Below are 22,426 nucleotides of genomic sequence, written 5' to 3' on the forward strand. Positions count from 1 at the left end.
CAGAAAAGAAAAAAAGATGTCTGCTGTGGTTGCTGAGATCCACGGGCTTAGTCCGTACAAGACTAGCACTTTCTTCTGGATACCTTGAAATATTTACGAGAATGCGTCTGCTTCAGGAAGAAGCTAAGGCCGTGTGGCTGACAGGGTCTTGGTGTCCGGCCGGGTGTCAGGCATAAGCCTCTGAGGTGGGAGAGCCAAGTTCAAGACATTGGTCCAACAGAGACCTCCTGGCGCCAAAAAATATCAAACTGCGAAAGATCTCCCAGAGATCTCCTTCTCAATGCTAAGACTCAGCTCCACTCAAGGACCAGCAAGCTACAGTGTTGGACACCCAACGCCAAACAACTAGCAACACAGGAACACAACCCCACCCATTAGCAGAGAGGTTGCCTAAAATAATAATAACTTCACAGACACCCCAAATCACACCTCCAGATGCCGTCCTGCCCACCAGAAAGACAAGATCCAGCCTCATTCACCAGAACACAGGCACCAGTCCCCTCCACCAGGAAGCCTACAAAACCTACTGAACCAACCTTATCCACTGGGGCAGACACCAAAAACAACGGGAACTACGAGCGTGCAGCCTGCAAAAAGGAGACCCCAGACACAGCAAGTTAAGCAAAATGAGAAGACAGAGAAATACACAGCAGATGAAGGAGCAAGGTAAAAACCCACCAGACCAAACAAGTGAAGAGGAAGTAGGCAGTCTACCTGAAAAAAATTCGCAATAATGACAGTAAAGATGATCCAAAATCTTGGAAATAGAATGGAGAAAATACAAGAAACGTTTAACAAGGACCTAGAAGAACTAAAGAACAAACAAATAATGATAAACACCACAATAAATGAAATAAAAAATTCGCTAGAAGGAATCAATAGCAGAATAACCGAGGCAGAAGAACGGATAAGTGACCTGGAAGATAAAAGAGTGGAAATAACTACCACAGAGCAGAATAAAGAAAAAGAATTGAGGACAGTCTCAGAGACCTCTCGGACAACATTAAATGCACCAACGTTCGAATTATAGGGGTCCCAGAAGAAGACGAGAAAAATAAAGGGACTGAGAAAATATTTGAAGAGATTATAGTTGAAAACTTCCCTAATACGGGAAAGGAAATAGCCAATCAAGTCCAAGAAGCACAGAGAGTCCCATACAGGATAAATCCAAGGAGAAACATGCCAAGACACATATTAATCAGACTATCAAAAATTAAATACAAAGAAAAACATTAAAATCAGCCAGGGAAAAGCAACAAATAACATACAAGGGAATCCCCATAAGGTTAAACATCTGCTCTTTAACCAGAAACTCTGGAAGCCAGAAGAGACTGGCAGGAAATATGTAAGGTGATGAAAGGGAAAAAACTACAACCAACATTACTCTACACAGCAAGGATCTCATTCAGATTTAACGGAGAAATTAAAACCTTTACAGATAAGCAAAAGCTAAGAGAATTCAGCACCACCAAACCAGCTTTACAGCAACTGCTAAAGGAACTTCTCTAGGCAGGAAACACAAGAGAAGGAAAAGATCTACAATAACAAACCCAGAACAATGAATAAAATGGTAAGAGGAACATACATATCAATAACTACCTTAAATGTAAATGGATTAAATGCTCCAACCAAAAGACATAGACTGGCTGAATGGATGCAAAAACAAGACCTGTATATATGCTATCTACAAGAGACCCACTTCAGACCTAGGGACACATACAGACTGAAAGTGAGGGGATGGAAAAAGTTATTCCATGCATATGGGAATAAAAAGAAAGCTGGAGTACAATACTCATATTAGACAAGACACACTGTAAAATAAAGACTATTACAAGAGAAGAAAGGAAGGACACTACATAATGATCAAGGGATCAATCCAAGAAAAAGATATAACAATTTTAAATATTTATGCACCCAACACAGGAGCACCTCAATACATGCAAATGTTAACAGCCATAAAAGGGGAAATCGACACTAACACAAACATAGTAGGGGACTTGAACACCCCACTTTCACCAATGGACAGATCATCCAAAATGAAAATAAATAAGGAAACACAAGCTTTAAATGATACATTAAACAAGATGGAGTTAATTGATATTTATAGGACATTCCATCCAAAAACAACAGAATACACTTTCTTCTCAAGTGCTCATGGAACATTCTCCAGGATAGATCATCTCTTGGGTCACAAATCAAGCCTTGGTAAATTTAAGAAAACTGAAATCATATCAAGTATCTTTTCCGACCACAACGCTATGAGACTAGGTATCAATTACAGGGAAAAAACTGTAAAAAATACAAACACGTGGAGGCTAATGAATACGCTACTAAATAACCAAGAGATCACTGAAGAAATTAAAGAGGAAATAAAAAAATATATAGAAACAAATGACAGTGAAAACATGATGACCCAAAACCTATGGGATGCAGCAAAAGCAGTTCTAAGAGGGTAGTTTATAGCAATACATTGCTACCTCAAGGAACAAGAAACAGCTCAAATAAACAACCTAAACTTACACCTAAAGCAATTAGAGAAAGAAGAACAAAAACACCCCAAAGTTAGCAGAAGGAAAGAAATCATAAAGAGCAGATCAGAAATAAATGAAAAAGAAATGAAGGAAACAATAGCAAAGATAAATAAAACTAAAAGCTGGTTCATTGAGAAGATAAACAAAATTGATAAACCGTTAGCCAACTCATCAAGAAAAAAAGGTAGAAGACTCAAATCAATAGATTTGACACTATTAGACACTGCAGAAAAACAAAGGATCATGAGACATTACTATAAGCAATTATATGCCAATAAAATGGACAACTGGGAGAAACACACCAATTCTTAAAAAGCACAACGTTTTGAGACTGAACCAGGAAGAAATAGAAAATATAAACAGACCAATCACAAGCATTGAAATTGAAACTGTGACTAAAAATCTTCCAACAAACAAAAGCCCAGGACCAGATGGCTTCACACGTGAATTTTACCACATTTAGAGAAGAGCTAACACCTATCCTTCTCAAACTCTTCCAAAATATAGCAGAGGGAGGAACACTCCCAAACTCATTCTACAAGGCCACCATCACCTGATACCAAAACCAGACAAAGATGTCACAAAGAAAGAAAACTACAGGCCAATATCACTGATGAACATGCAAAAATCCTCAACAAAATACTAGCAAACAGAATCCAACAGCACATTAAAAGGATCATACACCATGATCAAGTGGAGTTTATCCCAGGAATGCAAGGATGCTTCAATATATGCAAATCAATCAACATGATACACCATATTAACAAATTGAAGGATAAAAACCATATGATCCTCTCAATAGATGCAGAAAAAGCTTCTAACAAAATTCAACACCTATTTATGATAAAAGCCCTGCAGAAAGTAGGCATAGAGGGAACTTAACATAATAAAGTCCATATATGACAAACCCACAGCCAAGATTGTTTTCAGTGGTGAAAAACTGAAACCATTTCCACTAAGATCAGGAACAAGACAAGGTTGCCCACTCTCACCACTATTATTCAACATAGTTCTGGAAGTTTTAGCCACAGCAATCAGAGAAGAAAAAGAAATAAAAGAAATCCAAATCAGAAAAGAAGAAGTAAAACTGTCACTCTGCAGATGACATGATACTATACATAGAGAAGCCTAAAGTTGCTACCAGAAAACTACTAGAGCTAACCAATGAATTTGGTAAAGTAGCAAGATACAAAATTAATGCACAGAAATCTCTTGCATTCCTATACACTAACGGTGAAAAAACTGAAAGAGAAATTAAGGAAACACTCCCATTTACCATTACAACAAAAAGAATAAAATACCTAGGAATAAACCTACCTAAGGAGACAAAAGACGTGAATGCAGAAAACTATAAGACACTGATGACAGAAATTAAAGATGATACAAACAGATGGAGAGATATACCATGTTCTTGGATTGGAAGACTCAACATGGTGAAAATGACTATACTACCCAAAGCAATCTACAGATTCAGTGCAATCCCTATCAAACTACCAATGGCATTTTTCACAGGACTAGAACAAAAAATTTCACAGTTTTTATGGAAACACAAAAGGCCCCAAATAGCCAAAACAATCTTGAGAAAGACAAATGGAGCTGGAGGAATCAGGCTCCTGGACTTCAGACTATACTACAAAGCTACAGGAATCAAGACAGTATGGTACTGGCACAAAAACAGAACTATAGATAAATGGAACAGTATAGAAAGCCCAGATATAAACCCAAGCACATATGGTCACCTTATCTTTGATAAAAGAGGCAAGAATATACAATGGAGAAAAGACAGCCTCTTTGATAAGTGGTGCCGGAAAAACTGGACAGCTACATGTAAAAGAATGAAATTAGAGCACTCCCTAACACCATACACAAAAAATAAACTCAAAATGGATTAAAGACCTAAATGTAAGGCCAGACACTATCAAACTCTTATGAAAACACAGGCAGAACACTCTATGACCTAAATCACAGCAAGATCCTTTTTGACCCACCTCCTAGAGTAACAGAAATAAAAACAGAAATAAACAAATGGGACCTAATGAAAGTTAAAAGCTTTTGCATAGCAAAGGAAGCCATAAACAAGATGAAAAGACAACCTTCAGAATGGGAGAAAATACTTGCAAATGAAGCAACTGACAAAGGATTAATCTCCAAAATATACAAGCAGCTCATGCAGCTCAATATCAAAAAATCAAACAACCCAATCCAAATATGGGCAGAAGACCTAAATAGACATTTCTCCAAAGATGATATACATATTGCCAACAACCACATGAAAGGCTGCTCAACATCACTAATCATTAGAGAAATGCAAATCAAAACTACAATGGGGTATCACCTCACACTGGTCAGAATGGCCATCATCAAAAAAATCTACAAACAATAAATGCTGGAGAGGGTGTGGATAAAAGGGAACACTCGTGCAGTGCTGGTGGGAATGTAAATTGATACAGCCACTATGGAGAACAGTATGGAGGTTCCTTAAAAAACTACAAATAGAACTACCATGTGACCCAGCAATCCCACTACTGGGCATATACCCTGAGAAAACCATAATTCAAAATGAGTCATGTACCAAAATATTCATTGCAGGTCTATTTACAATAGCCAGGACATGGAAGCTACCTAAGTGTCCATTGACAGATGAATGGATAAAGAAGATGTGGCACATATACACAATGGAATATTACTCAGCCATAAAAAGAAACAAAATTGAGTTATTTGTAGTGAGGTGGATGGATCTAGAGACTGTCATACAGAGTGAAGTAAGTCAGAAAGAGAAAAACAAATATCATATCCTAACACATATATATGGAATCAAAAAAAAAAAAGTGGTTTTGAAGAACCTAGGGGCAGGACAGGAATAAAGACTCAGATGTAGAGAATGGACTTGAGGATCCGGGGATGGTGTAGGGTAAGCTGGGATGAAGTGAGAGAGTGGTATGGACATATGTACACTACCAAATGTAAAATAGATAGCTAGTGGGAAGCAGCCGCAGAGCACAGGGAGATCAGCTCGGTGCCTTCTGTCCACCTAGAGGGCTGTGATAGGGAGGGTGTGAGGGAGAAGCAAGAGGGGGCAGATATGGGGATATATGTATATGTATGTATAGCTGATTCACTTTGTTATACAGCAGAAACTAACACACCATTGTAAAGCAATTATACTGCAATAAAGATGTTAAAAAAAAAAAAAGAATATACTCCGAAGTAAAACTTTTTATTTTTTAAAATAAATACTTAAAATGCTTATTATATGCTGGGCTATATTTAAGCACTTTATTAATATGAACTCAATCTTCATTACAATCTTCCAAGTAGATACCATTGTTACTCACATCTTGCAGATGCAAACTGAAGCAAAGAGAGATTAAGTAATTTGCCCAAACTTGTGCAGCAATTACATAGTGGAGCAGATGGGCAAGTCTGGTCACTCTGGCTTTAAACTATAGATCAGAGTGGTTAAGACATTTATCTACGATTAAATAGCTAATAATTAATAGGAAGGATTTATTAACCTGAGGTCTATCTGTAAAACTGCCCTTAGACCCAGGCAAGGGAGTCCTCTTCCCTGACTCCTAAACTTTAGGGGGCCCTCTTCTGTCCCCGCTTCTGCTGCGCCCTTTTCATGGAGAAAGGAGCACACAGGGTAGACAGGAGCCCTTTCCAACTCTCTCCAAGCCCTCATACTGGTACTTGAGCCTGCAATGTCCTGCAGATAAGATTCACGGCTGCTTCCATAGCCTGCTCAAGGCTCTTCTCCAAATTCATCCTCCTAAAGTTGATCACACTTCCAGTGTGTGCAATTTCAGGCCAAAGGAATTGCCAAGGTGGCTTTTGAGGAAATTCGAATTGATATTAGAAGTGCAGGCTGAAGAGTCTGCAGTATGCTCCTGAGGCCATCCTTGGTACAGGGTGAAGTAGGGAATTAAGAAGAAATGGGTGGGCCATTGTCTAGGGACTTGCAGCCAGCTCTTTCTGTACCACGATGTCCCTGGTTTCCAAGAATTTTAAACCAAAACCTGGACATCAGGTCATTAAGAAGGTACAGACCTTAAGAAGGGAAAGAAAGTATTTTATTTATTTTCAACTCTTGTCCTATACCATAAAAATACTGGGGATTGGTCTTTCCAGAAAAACACATTCCTATTCTTTATGATAGTTTACTTCTTAATTTATTTATTTTAAAAATTTTATTTATTTATTTATTTATTTTTGGCTGCATTGGGTTTTTGTTGCTGCACACGGGCTTTCTCTAGTTGTGGCAAGTGGGGGCTACTCTTCATTGCAGTGTGCGGGCTTCTCATTGCGGTGGCTTCTCTTGTTGTGGAGCATGGGCTCTAGGCGCACGGGATTCAGTAGTTGTGTTATGTGGGCTCAGTAGTTGTGGCTTGTGGGCTCTAGAGCGCAGGCTCAGTAGTTGTGGTGCATGGGCTTAGTTGCTCCGTGGCATGTGGGATCTTCCCAGACCAGGGCTCGAACCTGTGTCCCCTGCATTAGCATGCGGATTCTTAACCACCGCACCACCAGGGAAGTTCTACTTCTTTAAATCTGGTATAAAATGTATGGATGAAAATGGTAGAGCACACAACCTTATTATTAACATGGTAAAGGAAAAAAGTGTTTCCCCTTCTCCCCTCAACTGTATTTCATTAATATTTTCTTTGACAGATTGCTTATAAATTACTGATATACTGGCAAGTCCGAAAGCTGAGAATGGAGATGTAAAATAATAATATAAAAAATAACGAAGTAATCCATAAGTCATTGAGCTGGTAGTGCATCTAAAAAATGGTACACTAAAATGTAGTCAACTTCAGGTTTCCCATCCTTCCATCAGCTACCACCATTTTCTCAAACCCTTCGTCAAATGAAAGGAAACACATTGATTTCAGGTTTCTTTGTAGGTTTTTAAGTATTGATTGTAAATTTTTTGCTGTTGAAATACGCCCCATATATTTTTTTTTGTTTCATTATATTTTTTAAAAGGAAGCTAAAGTTTTTTTTTCTTTGTTATTCTATCAGATTAGCTATTGATTTCATACAGTGTCTTACAGTGAAGAGATAGTGTTTTATTTGTTCCAAAAACACTTAAGGGGGAAGAGATGAGACAGGGTATGGGGTAAGAGGTACAAACTACAATGTAAAAAATAAATAAGCAACAAGGATATATTGTACAGCACAGAGAAAGATAGCTATTATTTCGTAATACCTTTTAATGGGGTATAATATATAAAATATTGAACCACTATGTTTTACACATCTAAAAGTAATATAATATTGTAAATCAACTGCACTTCAAAAAATGCTTCCAACACAACTGTTAAAAACTCAATATTTGGACATTAGTTTGAATATAAGAAGAATTGAAAACTAGTATACTAAGACTAGCCAAACAGAATGAAAAGACAATCATAAAAGGTCAAAATTTCTTACCAAAAGTAGAACTTCCAATTCCCAAAATCATTATTTTTAATTAAAAGTTAAAATACTTTCATTTTGAAAATTCAGCTCTGAAAGTCTTAGTCACGCATGAGTATAAACAATGTGCTATACTGTACAGAGCCAACCAGTAGATGGATGCTACATGCTTCAGCAAAACAAAAAGAACTAATACAGAAAAAGCACAGAAACATATTGTATTCCATTAAAAAGGTTTTCTGTGTGATCATTTTGAATAGCTTTTTTATTAGAAGATCATTATTTCATGAAGGTGAAATGGAAGTATTTGCCATATCTATCTAGCTCTCTTTAAAACATCCCCGGGCTTCCCTGGTGGCGCAGTGGTTGAGAATCTGCCTGCCAGTGCAGGGGACATGGGTTCGAGCCCTGGTCTGGGAAGATCCCACATGCCACGGAGCAACTAGGCCCGTGAGCCACAACTACTGAGCCTGCACATCTGGAGCCTGTGCCCCACAACAAGAGAGGCCGCGACAGTGAAAAGCCCACGCACCGCGATGAAGAGTGGCCCCCGCTTGCCACAACTAGAGAAAGCCCTCGCACAGAAACAAAGACCCAACACAGCCAAAAAAATAAAAACAAACAAACAAACAAAAAACTTCACGATACCCGCAACTATCGTGGATCTTTGTAAAACATCCCCAATTCTATAGGAAGAGACCAAACTGGCCTCTTTTTCAGATTTCATCTTTTTCTGAGCCAAATTCTGCTTATTCACTATGCCACTATGATGTAATTCAGTTAAACTGTTTAGGTAGAGACCACTGCACTACTGTGGAAGGGCACCTGTCTTCCTAAATCTCAGCCTTTACAACTCATCCTTTGTGGTGAGTCAGGAGATATTTAATTCATGGTATAGTCTCTCAAAACAACTCTGATTTTTTAACAATAACAGGTGATGAATATGCATTACCATTTGGCACTGAAAATAAAAAACAGAAAGCAACAACAGAAAAGAAGATAATCAGCAAACTGCCTACACCACAACAATCTATAGGGGAAAGGAGAAAAGCAGTCTATCATTTCATGGCTTGCCCATGCAATCCCCAGAATTAGGATGATTAGATGAATTATATGGATTTTTCAGTGGCATATCATGTAAATACTGACAAAAGACAAAACAGAACCACACATGTGGTCCACTAGAAAACAGCATTGTTACTCAATGAAACATTTAGGAAAACAGATGGCTGTAGAATTTTAGCTTAATTTCGGAAAGCATTCTTATTTATATTGTATTGTGGTGTAAGCTGTGATTATACAATGCCAGAAATATTTGAAAAGTGAAATATTTCAACAAACGTTCTATTCGTTGGATAAAATGGTTTGACTAACTTTCTCCCTCCACCCCTCACACACACTGAATCAAGGAATTTTGGAACTTGAGAGTCTCATCACAGCAATCTGTCGGATGTCGCTAAACGCTAATCAAAGGACTATTTTAGAAAAGTTTACGTCTGTGGTTAAAATAGCTTTTTTTTGCAGTGTGGGATCTTACACTTTGTAGTAGCATAAACACACATTGATGGCAACATTTAAAAGGGCTATGAATATCTTTGGGGAGAAAGAAGAGTTAACAGTGTCATGATATTTTTTCCATCACTTTTGTCAAAGATCATTTAAGGTTTTTTGTTTCTAAAAAAGCTTTGAGTCCATGTTGGGATTTGCTAAATCTAATTCTAAAGAGGTAAATGAAATAAGAGTGAAATTCAATCATGCTTAAAAGAGCTATTTATTAAAAACAGAAATGAAGATTTAAAAAAAAGGAAATAGATATGCAAAGCAATGCATTTCAAGAGTTTGCAAATCTTTTGTCTTTGTTGTGGCTACTTAAGGTGTTCTTGGCATTTGGCTAATTCATGCTGAAGATAGTATATTGATGAATATTAAGGTCTTATACATATATGAGACAGTCAACAAATGATATGAGAGTAAATATTCTATTGGTGCATATTTGAGTACAGATTCTTTTGGGGCATATTTGAGTACAGATGTGGAGTGCAAATGGGCCTGAGACTCTATGGTGCTGGATACTGGAGACAAAACAATAAGTAGAACATAACTCCTTCCCTTTGAAGAGCTGACAATTTATTCTTTTGCAATGGCCTTATTTTGATAAATAAACAAATATGGGACATAGAATATTTCCACTAAATCATAAGGGTTGTGTTATATAAAAAATGTTCAGGTTATAGGTTAGAGAGTCTATCCCTGGACTGGCCCACTGATTTCAAGAATTTTGTATAATAATGTTCAATAAAGTTAACAACTTTACCATAGGTTCTCATATTAGTGTTCCAACTGAGGGGATCAATAGCTGCTCTGGGGTTAGTTTGATACCAACATCAAGGCTGCAGAAGTAAACTATCATCAAAAAGTCTAGAAATAACAAATGTTAGATAGGATATGGAGAAAAGTATACTGTTGGGAATGTAAATTGGTGTAGCCACTGTGGAAAACACTATGGAGTTTCCTTAAAAAACTAAAAATCAAACTACCATATATCCAGCAATTCCACTCCTGGGTATAGATCCAGAAAAAATGAAAACACTAATTCAAAAAGGTGCACGCCAATGTTCATAGCAGCACTATTTACAATAGCCAAGACATGGAAGCAACCCAAGTAAGTGTCCATCAACAGACAATTGGATTAAGAAGAATTAGTATACATATACAATGGAAAATTACTCAGCCATAAAAAAGAATGAAATACTGCCATTTGTAGCAATATGGATGGACCTCGAAAATATTATGTTTAGTGAATAAGTTAGACAGAGAAAGACAAAAACTATATGATATTGCTTACATGTGGAATCTACAAAATACACAAATGAATGTATATATAAAACAGAAACAGACTCACAGACATAGAAAACAAATTTGTGGTTACCAAAGGGGCTAGGGAAGGGAGGAAGGACAAATTAGAGGTGTTGGATTAACAGATATAAACTACTATGTATAAAATAGATGAGCAACAAGGATATACTGAACAGCACAGGGAATTATATCCATTATCTTGTAATAACCTATATTGGAATATAATCTGCAAAAATACTGAATCACTATGTTGTATACCTGAAACTAACACAATATTGTAAAACATCTATACTTCAATAAAAAAATATATTTTTGTAAAGATTGCAGAAGTGGAAAGCCAAGTTTTGTTCATTTCTCTTATGTTTCTAATTCATCATCTAACATCCTCTGGCATCTTCACATCTAGTCCCATGGTTCCTGAATCTAAAAGGTTCTTAATGTCTCATATTATTAATTTTAACAATAACTGCCAAAAATAACATTTACATAATGTTTGCACTGTATCATACACTACTCTCAGCATAGGAAATAGTTTTCAATATTACTCCCCTCAAGAAAAACACATTCGATATGGCCCTAAATACTCAATAAAATACTACAAAAACATGTTTCCCATGCTATGCTTTGTAATACTTCTGAATGCATAGGAATCACCTGGAATTCTTATTAGAATGTGGATTCCTAAATTCCATCCCAAGAAATTTCAAATTCATTATATATTGGGTAGGGCACAGGACTCTGCATGTCAAGCATCTTCAGGTAATTCTGATGCAGGTGGATTATAAACTACACTTTGAGAAATACATGCAGAGTGGAAAGAATATAAATTTAAAAGTCAGTCAGATTTGAATTTCAAGACTGGTTTACTGATTAAACCCACAAATACTTTGAGCCCATTGAGCACCTACTAAGTGTTGGGGGATTCGGTAGTGAACAAAACGGAAAAATAAATTGTATCCTCAGGGCACATACATGTACATTAGTATAAGCAGATTTAAAATAAGAAGTAAAATACATGGAATATTAGTGTGATGAATGCCCTGCAGAAAAATAAGGCAGGGAAATGCAACAGGGAGTTGGGGGTGAGGTGAGGGAAGGAAAGGTCTTACTGAGATGGCATTATAGTAAAAGTTTGAAGAAGGTGAGGAGGAAAAACGTCATGGAAATATCTTGGACGGACAAGTTCCAGGAAAAGAAAACAACTAATGCCAAGTTCAAAGTCTGGCACATTCAAAGAATAAAAGAATAAAGAGGCAGTGCAGAGGCAGAGGATCATGCTGACTGCTGTGTGAAGAATAAACTGTGAGGGACTGTGGTAGGCAGAATAATGCCCTCCCCCCACCGCCAACACATCACCTTAAATTGCAGAAAGGGACCTTTGAAGGTGTGATTATGTTAAGGATCTTGAAAGGAGAAGATTAGCCTGGATTACCCTGGTGGTTCAATGTAATCACAAGGGTCCTTAAAAGTGAAAGATGAAGGTGGGGGGGTCAGAGTCAGAGAGATATCTGAAGATGCTATGCTGATGGCTTTGAAGATGGAGGAGAAAGCCACAGCCAAGAAATGCAGGAGAAGGCACTTCCCTAGAAGTTGGAAAAGGCAAGAGAAAAGATTCTCATCTAGAGTTTCAGGAGGGATTGTGTTCCTGCTGACATCATGGTTTTACGCAGTGAGACCCATTTTGACATATAACCTCCAGAAATATAAGATAATAAAAATTGTATTGGTTTAAGCCACCTCATTTGTGGTGATTTGCTAAAGCAGCTAAAGGAAAATAACATAGGGAGTAAAGATATAACCATGGAGATAATTTGGGAGGTCACTGCAGTTAACTGACCCAAGAAAGAATGGTGACTTGGACTAAGATGATAATAGAAGAGACTGTACCAAATGACTGCATTATAGATGCTACATAGTATTTTGAAGGAGAATTGTAATGATTTACAAATAGATTAAGTGTTAGATGTAAGAGAAAGATTGAGGTCAAGAATGAAGCCCTGCCTTTTGGCTTGAGATACTCAAAAGAAGTTGTTGCCATTTATTGAGATGGAGAAAATGTGGGAAGAGGAAGAGGAAGAAGGCCTATAAGACATCCAAGTGAGTTTGTCAAACAGCCTCTGGCTACTCAAGTCTAATTTCCAGGGTGAAGACTGAGTCTGAAAGATAAATTTGTGAGTAACCACATTTAAATAACATTTAAAGACAGGCCAGTGAGGCAGATCTTCAAATAGAGTGAGCAAGAGAGAAAAGAGGTCCAAAACTTGAGCTCTGGGTCATTTCAACTTTTCGATGGTAAAACTAACAAGGAAATACCATAGGAAACTACGAAGACTAAGAAGTAGCAACAAATAAAGTGGGAGAAATGAAACAGGTGAATATGATGAGAAAGCTGGTGAAGGACAGAACTCAGGGAGAAGAAGTGAGAAATTCATATAGCAAATGTTGATGAGAAGTCAACATGAGAACTGAGAAAAGGACTTGATTTTAGCAAAAATGTGTAGGTTATTTGGGGCCTTGACAACAGCACTTTCAGTAAAGTGTTAGGGGAAGGAATCTGACTAGAGGAATTTGAGTGGTTTTACTTGCTAATTTGGAAACCATGGACACATTTCTTAACCTCTGGAAATGTCAGTTTCCTCCTCCAAAATATGAGATAATTACTCATATGTTATAAAGTTCTTGTAAAGATTAAATGATGTTGCGCTTTTAAAGTGTCTTACAATTTCTGGCACACAGAAAAATGTGAGCTATTTTCTTTCTTTTTCTGTTCCTCTCCTATATTCCAGTGAAATAAATATATTTGTATTTATATGTTTTATACAATGAATTTGAGACAGACAAAATATGCATGCAATATGAATAAGATGTGAACTTACTCTATACCTTAAGGCATTGATATGATTACATTATCTTCTATTTCTTGATTCATGGAAAGTCCAGTGACTTCTGAAGAATTTCTGTAAATTTCTACGAATTCACATTCTCTGAATTACCACTGGTCTGAACATTTAGCTGCTTCTCAATTAATCTAAGGATAGTCTTATTCTCTATATCAATTTGTTCACCTGCAAATAACATAAAACCCAACAAATAATGTCTTAACATAAGAAAAAAAGGTTTAATTTAATCACCTTATAAAACCAAGGGTAGTGAGTCCCGGCTGGTAAAGAAGCACAGGGAAACCAAGGAAAGCAAACCCTGCTTCTATTTTTTCATGCAGGTAACTTGTTCTCAAGATTTTTACTTTATGGTTACAAAATGGCTGCTCTACTTCCAGAGCCACAGATTACCCAGAGAAGAGAAAGAAGAGAGCAAAAGATAAAAGAGATATGTCAGCTAATTTAATCCTTTTAAAACAGCATTCTTGTAAGCCCCACCTAGCAACTTTCAATTACATCTCTTTGTTTAGACCTAAGTACAATATCATCTCTAGATGGGCTTGAAGGATGAGTACTGTTCTTTTCAGCCTCTGTAATAGATGAAAAAGAGAGTTGTGGAGGATGAGGTATATCAAAGCCAAGTTTATGTCTCTCTGATGGAGATGTCAACCCAGATACACATTGACACATATAACCCTCACACATAAGCACAGACACACAATACCCAAAGTGAGTAAACACTTTATGGATGAGCTGAGAGAGATGGAAATTTTATGTTGCAGAAATACACACTATTTTCAAATCGATTATTATAAATATATTTATTTCTACATGTGGAAGTTCTTTCTTCTGTTTGCCCTAAACTCCAAAGCAAATGATCACAACTGAAACCAAGAAAGCAGTTACTTTCACATTACTTCCAGAAAAATAAAAATGATTTATGATGCCGGTACAAAATGTTAATTAGTGAAAAGTAAATAATAATGATCTTTTACTAAAACAGGAGGCCAGGTGATTTTGATAACTAATTTCCAGCTCTCTAAGTCATTAAGGTGGTAGCACCTTTTAGGAAAAAAACAAAAAAAGCTTACACATCAAAAGAATGATTTGTATGGATATGAATGCTTAAGCCTAAGCTATATAATACCATCAATTTAAAGAGAAATATTAAGTACATAATAATTCTGGTGGTAGTTTGATAAAGTGACAACTATAATGATAACATAGAATGGTTAAAATCTGGGAAACATCAGATCAGGTCATTCTAGATTTTCTCTGTGAGTTACCCAGGTGAAAACATAGAAGCACCAAAGCCATCACTAACTTAGAAAGACCAGATCATTCAGGTCCATAACAGGGTCTACAGAAGGTTATCACAGAGATGTGGAATTGAAGGAAGTGTCCTGAAAAGCCATAGAATACATTCAGCAAAGAGGATATAAAGCTGCTAAACTGCTCATGGGAGTCAGGGGGGAGATTAAGTAGTATTTGTTCCTAAAATTCTCTGCTTCTTCCTGTTTACTTTCCTTGATAGATCAGGCCCCCTGTGGTCAAATGATTCCTTCCCTGTCTTTAATCAGATATGGTGCTTTTGGTTTTAACAAGCAGTGCCATGTTATTCTGGGACTGAAGTCAGGAGAGATGTCCATATTACCTAAGAGGTGGGAGTCTGGGCTGGGAGGCAGAGATGAAAGTCCTTTTTCTCCTCAGTGCAAACTCCTTCCAAGACATGGTTTCAAGGATGCTGCTACCCTATGTTACAGCCACCTCAAAGAAGCTGCCAAGTTGTCACTGACAGTCTCAAATATAGGTGCAGTACCAGATATTTCACTTTTTCATAATCCACTTGACAATGTCAAAAACTTCCGTGATAATGAAATGGAAGTGACTGTTAATGATATGACTTTTGACACAGTGGCGCCTTTCACTAAAACCTTGAATCTCTCTCTCTCTCTCTCATACATATTGTATACACATTTATATATACCTCTGTGATTTTCAAGATTAAATATATTTGCTTTTTCTAGACACAGGGATTATGTAGTTGAATATACCTGGAAGCATATTTAAATTAACCAGACTAATCTTCTTGAATAAGGTTTAGTATAATCACTACTAATAGATTTCCCAGGTTAGTATCTTGAAATGGACTGCACTTTTTTTTCTTTTCTTTTTTTTTAATAAAAAAAAAAAAATCCTGGTGTCCTTTGGAAGCCTAGACTGAAGGTTTAGTTCAGTGGTTCTCAGTGAGGGAAGGATGATCCAAGTGTCTCTCTCCCCCCACAAACCCACAGGAGATATCTGACCATATCTGGAGACACTTTTGGTTGTCACAACTGGGCAGGGGTCAGGAGCCAGAGGCATCTGGTGGGTGGAGGCCAGGGCTGTTGCTAAAACATAATGTACAGAATAGCCTCCACAACCAAGAATTATCCTGCCCAAAATGTGGACAGTGTGAAGGTCGAAAAACCCTGCTCTAGAAGGATACTGTGTTTCTGGTAATTTGATTCAGAATCTTAGTCCCTGTGACTGTTGGCTTTAAGCAAGTTATTACAGAAAGTGAAATATACATTATATATATACACACACATATGTATATGGAAAGGTTTTATTCTGCCATCTCATCTGATGCTATCTTTTGCAAAGCCAAACATTCTAAAAGTAAATTAGCTTGGTCTAATGCTTATACAAATAGATCTGTGTCCATCCTTTTCTACCTTGCTTTCTACCCTGGGGTGCTGATTTATATCAGGGGGATTCAGGTTCTCTGCTTTTGGTCATTGGGATCCTCAAGTGAAGACTGAAAATAGAGAGAAAGGTTATATATTTCCCCCCTTAACCCCTTCTGTGTCAAGTAATCTGTGTCTTTCTTTCAAAAGTCACTAACCTTCTCCACATCATTTTCTCCTTCCTGGGGCCCATAAACCCTCCCTCTTCTCCCATTTTAGAGATAGGTGTGTTAACATCTCTACTGTCATAAGCTCAGGGTCACAGACCTATTCCATATATTTTTCTTACCCTGCCTCCAAACTTTTGGCATAATTCTTGTGTAAATAAAAAGTCTTGAATTACATTAATTTGAGTGTATCAACTGTTTTCTGCCACAGACCTAATTCTGTTTTTGAGTCTTTTGTGTCTCTGTGTTTATCTAGTACATAGCTGCTCCTTTATGTCATGCCCACCTAACATCACATAAAAAGTAGCACCAAGGAGAAAAAATAAACATACAAGCAGTTCAAACACAATAGAACATGAAAGATAATAGTGGATGAAATCAGTTCTATAACTTGTAAAACATAAGTCTCAATTCTCTTCGCTCTATTAATATGTATGAATTGACAATTGTTCTCAAGGTAGAAACTAAAATCAAACACAAATTATGAACATCTCCTTGCGGCAAACCTAGTACCGTCATGTCAGATTGTGCCTTCACCCTACATGTGCTTGCCATATGTCTCCTCCAGACCCTCACCATCCTGCACCTGGACGGCAGCAGTAGCTTCCTAGGTCATGACCCAATCTCCAGTATTTCTACACCAATCCATTCAGCAAACTATTGCTAGTCTAAAATGTCAGTTTGATCTTCCCTGCTTATAAGTTTTAGTTTTAGTTTAGTTTTTTTTTTTTTTTCACATTTGCCTACTGAATACTCCCTAATCTCCTTAATATGACAAGCAGGGCTTTTTGCAATCTGACCACAAACTTCCTTTACAACACTATCATACATTACTTCAGGAATCTGCTCTACCCAAGTTAGAAGCGATACATTCCCTTCATACCAATTTGAAAAAATGTCTGAGTATCAAAGTCTAAATAACCACAATTAACTGTTTTTAGTTCTTTTCAAGTGAAAATGGTATTTTATTTAAAAAAAAAGTGGTTGATTTGGCTCGTAAATCAAACAAGCAAGTATGTGTTTTTCCTTGAGGCAACCGTCGTACTCTTGTTTGCAGAAGTGTTTTATGCATACTTCCTGTTTAGTTGCCCAAAATATAAAAAGGAGTTAAGATTTAATGCAATTAATAATTTCACTTCTTCTTCAGAGCAATTTAAGTGAAGAATATTATGGCTATTAATAGAATCTGGTGCCACTATCTAGATTCAGGCTGTAGCACCCAACAGTTTATCTTTTACTGTTTTTGCATCATCAGTGCAGATATCAGCACAGAAAAAAAAGACAAATAAAATCTGAGTATTACTAAGAAAACAGTTTTTGCCGACAGACCTGTTAAAAGATTTCCAGGGACCCCTAGGACTCCATAGACCACATTTTTATAACTGTTGCTGTAAACACTGAATTAAGGTCTTCAAGCTGCTTCTATTAATAACTTTCTCAGAAACCCTAGGTTGTTGCTAACAAAAGACGAGAGATCACTAGCTGAACAGAAGAAAGGTGGAACCATGGACCTTATGTTCTGGTGTTCCATGTTGTTTGCTCAGGGCTTCAATCATGTGTCTTCTCTCCCATGTGTGACCCTGGACCTGGGCCAACATGCTGCTCCTCTCTGGAGCTTTACTTCAAGCTTTCCATCTGTGTTTCCATAGTATTTTTATGTGGCATATGAGAGTTTCCATCATACTGCTTATAGCTATTAATTTGCATGTTTTTGTCCTTTGGTAGAAAGTGAGCTTCTGAAAAGTAGGAAGCATGTTTTATTCATCTCAGCACCCCAGTACCTAGTGTTGGTACATAGTAGATGTTAAAAAAAAAATGAATGAAACAGTTTAGGGACAGTGGCGTTTCGGGCTGTGGTTAAATTTTTATTGCAATGACTACTGATTGAAATAATAATGGTAGGCATCTTTTATGGAGGGCTTACTATTATAAATTACTAGCATGGACTTAAGTGTTTTCCATATATCTCTTTTAATCCCTATACAATTTTTTTTTTACATTCATCAGTTATTATTCTCAGCTCCTCCCTATCTGTATTTTGTTGAAACAGACATTGAGGGCTAAAAGGACAAGTGAATTTTTTCCCTGAACTCCCCCCACTAGCACATATTGGAGTCAGTATTCAATAATATGATACTTATCTGAATGTTAGAGACTTCACATATAAGAAAGAAAGCTTGTTTCTGGGGGCTTTATTGTGGACCTTATTTGTTTCTGTCATGACAACATCATCTGTGTATATTGATCTGAGAACATATGTCAGGATCAGATAATTTTTTTTTTCCACCCAGGTAGGGAATTGCTAACTATTAGATGACTGAAATTTGTTTTACATGATGTCTTTATGGCTCTGACTTGTTCTTCTGTGATTTTTATTGAAATATATGTCTGTATGAAAACAGTTTTCTCCTGATCCTATTAGCCTCTTTGTGCAAAACAGGTCTAAACTTTTGTCATATAGCCTGTCTTACTGCATTTAGCTCAGGGACCTTACAGCTTAATGATCAGTGGCCAAGGCTGAGAAAGAGAAAAAACAGTTTCAGAAGCAGAATCACTCCTGATTACTGTGAAATAGGATTTGAATGGGCTTCTCCTCTCCAGAGACTATAATGTTCTTATTATCTAGATGCAATTATCTCTGGTAGCAGACTTCCCCAAACTAAACTCAGCTTAGAGAGACAAATAAGCCAGGATTCCACATGTTGCTACATGTAATGGAAAATATTCCTTCTTAATGATGGGGATATCCGAATTCCTGATGCAGGAAGCAGTTTTCTAGCAGGAAGATATTTAGGTAGGCAGATTTTTCATCAGGGGTGTATGTAGTAATCCTGGATTATAATAGTTTGGGAATAATATTGCCCTTAAGGTCAAAGTGAATTTCCCACTAGATTACACAGTGAATTTCTCTCTAGGCTACAAAATTCTCAGGAATGTTTATATGTTTTGTTTTGTTTTGTTTTTCAAGCAGCGTACCTCCTCACTACAGTACTGAATTCCATAAGAAAGTTCCATCTCTGTATTCTACCCTTCTCAAATGAGCACTCCTCCTATGTTCACCTCACCCTTCTCAGCTCAGGCACTGCCATGGCGATACATGATCAAGAGGGTATCTCATTTTTACCACCTCACACTGGTCAGAACGGCCATCATTAAAAGTCTACAAATAACAAATGTTGGAGAGGGTGTGGAAAAAAAGGGAACCCTCTTACACTGTTGTGGGAATGTAAATTGATGCAGCCACTATGGAGAACAGTATGGGGGTTCCTTAAAAAACTAAAAACAGAGCTACAATATGATCCAGCAATCCCACTGGGCATATATCCAGAGAAAACTCTAATTTGAAAGGATACATACACCCCTATGTTCATAGTAGCACTATTTACAATAGCCAAGACATGGAAGCAACCTAAATGTCCATAAACAGGTGAATGGCTAAAGATGTGGTTCATATATATAATGGAATATTACTCAGTCATAAAAAAGAATGAGATAATGCCACTTGCAGCAACATGGATGGACCTAGAGATGACCATACTAAGTGAACTAAGTCAGACAGAGAAAGACAAATACCATATGATATCACTTATATGTGGAATCTAAAATATGACACAAACAAACTTATGTACGGAACAGAAACAGACTTAGAGACATAGAGAACAGACTTGGGATTGCCAAGGAGGAGGGGGGAAGGGGATGGATTGGGAGTTTGTGATCAGCAGATGCAAACTATTATATACAGAAGGGATAAACAACAAGGTCCTACTGTATAGCACAAGGAACTAAATTCAATATCCTATGATAAACCATAATGGAAATGAATATGGAAAAGAATGTGTATATATATATATATATATGTATAACTGAATCACTGCTGTACAGTAGAAATTAACACAACATTGTAAATCAACTATACGTCAATAAAATAAATTTTAAAAAGAGTGTATCTCATTTTGCTTTCAAAGCATTCAGTAGCTTTTTAACCACAACCCACAGGAAGACACACATTTTACATAATGATCCACGTAAAAACAGAATTTCACAAAGGAACTTTTCTCTTACAAAGTGTATTATACTTTGATATTCTCTTATATATTCTTTCTATAAGTTCATTAAATTGATTATGTGTACACTAATATGTCATGATCCTCAGTTTGAAAATGATAATCTATTCTAAAGTAGTGGCTCTCAAAGTGTAGAAAAATTAAAGAAAAACTATCTAACATTCATGAATAAAAATACATATTTACTATAAGAAAACCAATAGTGCACTGTTTCTAAAATTTTGCCATGCATCAGAATCACCTGGAAGACTTGTTTACACATTCACAGATTACTGGGCTCCACCCCAGGAAATGTGATACAGTAGACTGGTGAGCAATCCAATAATTTGCATTTTAAATAAGTTCTCAGGTAATGCTAATTTGGGGGATACACGTTGAGAATCCTGCTGGTTTGGGGGATACACGTTGAGAATCACTGGTCTAGGGGGAAATCAAGGATTTCCTCCCACTGAGTGTTGATTTTATTCCATCTGTCCTCAGAATTCTAAGAATGCCCCCTTGTGGCAAGCCAAGGTAAAAGTTTGGAAGACAATGCATCCAAAATAGCAGTGATGAAAGCAGTAGAAATAACTGCTTAAAACACCCCCTCCATCTCCCTCAGGAAGGAGAACAATGACTATTGTAAACAGTAAAACACAGTGCTCAAAAGTCCAGAATTTAGTCAGATGAACCTGGGTTCAAAGCTAACACTTTAGTATATAATGTTGGGCAAGCTACTTAACTTTTCCAATTCAAAGACTTCTCATATATAAAGTAGCATAATGATAGCACTTTATATCTATTAATATTATTGTGAGAATTCAGTGCATTAATATATAAAGACTGGGGTATCCTGATTTATAGTTTAAGGTATGAATAACTGTCCTCTATTCAACATTCTGAAGTGCAACATTTGAGCCCACTCAAACTCATATCTCCATTGTCAAGCCTTCCACCTAATGCATCTTTCCCTAGATACATCCAGAAAGAAGTGCTATTCATGCCAAAGAACCAGTGTGAATTCAGAACTCCAATATACCCCTTGTCTCTGCAGGATTCTAAAACTCCTCCTGCCGCCTGAAGTTTGTTGCTTCAGAACAAGCCATTGTGCTACACAAATCCTGGCTGATGTCAAAGCCAAAGGCTGATTGACACAGCTGATGCCAAGACATCCCAAGGGATCATCTTCTATTGCTGCAAACATGTCTCATTTATGTGGTTAGAACTGAGTCCCATGCCCTGGAACCTGCCAGTGCCACCAATGCAGGTGTCCACCCCAGGCTCCAGTGGTTATTTGAGGTGTTCAATTAGGACAACCTTCCTCTCAGTGCTGTGCTTAGTCACAGATGTACAACAGTGAGTTGGGCCTGAGCCTCCTGTGCATAGATCTTGTTTTTTTTCTTTTATTGAGGTAGAGTTGATATACAATATTATATAAGTTACGGGTACACAATATAGTGATGCATAATTTCTAAAGGTTATACTCCATTTATAGTTATTAAAAAATATTGGCTACAAATATTGGTTATATTCTCTGTCATACAATATATCCTCGTAGCTTATTTTATAAATAATTGTTAGCTCTTTAGATGCACCCAATAATTTTCATGTACCACAATCACATAAACTAAAAATATTCATCCTTTAAAAACAAAACTAAGTCATCAAACACCAAAACAAAACTTTTTGCTTTTTTAAAAAAATACTAGGGCACATCTCTTTGATTAGTAATATTTGCCTATTTTCTCGTTATCTGAAAATAATGAAAGGAAATTAAAACAATCCATTCCTGCCCTAAAGAAG

Source organism: Balaenoptera physalus (genome assembly GCF_965194825.1).
Source record: "Balaenoptera physalus genome assembly, chromosome: 10".
Lineage (NCBI taxonomy): Eukaryota > Metazoa > Chordata > Mammalia > Artiodactyla > Balaenopteridae > Balaenoptera > Balaenoptera physalus.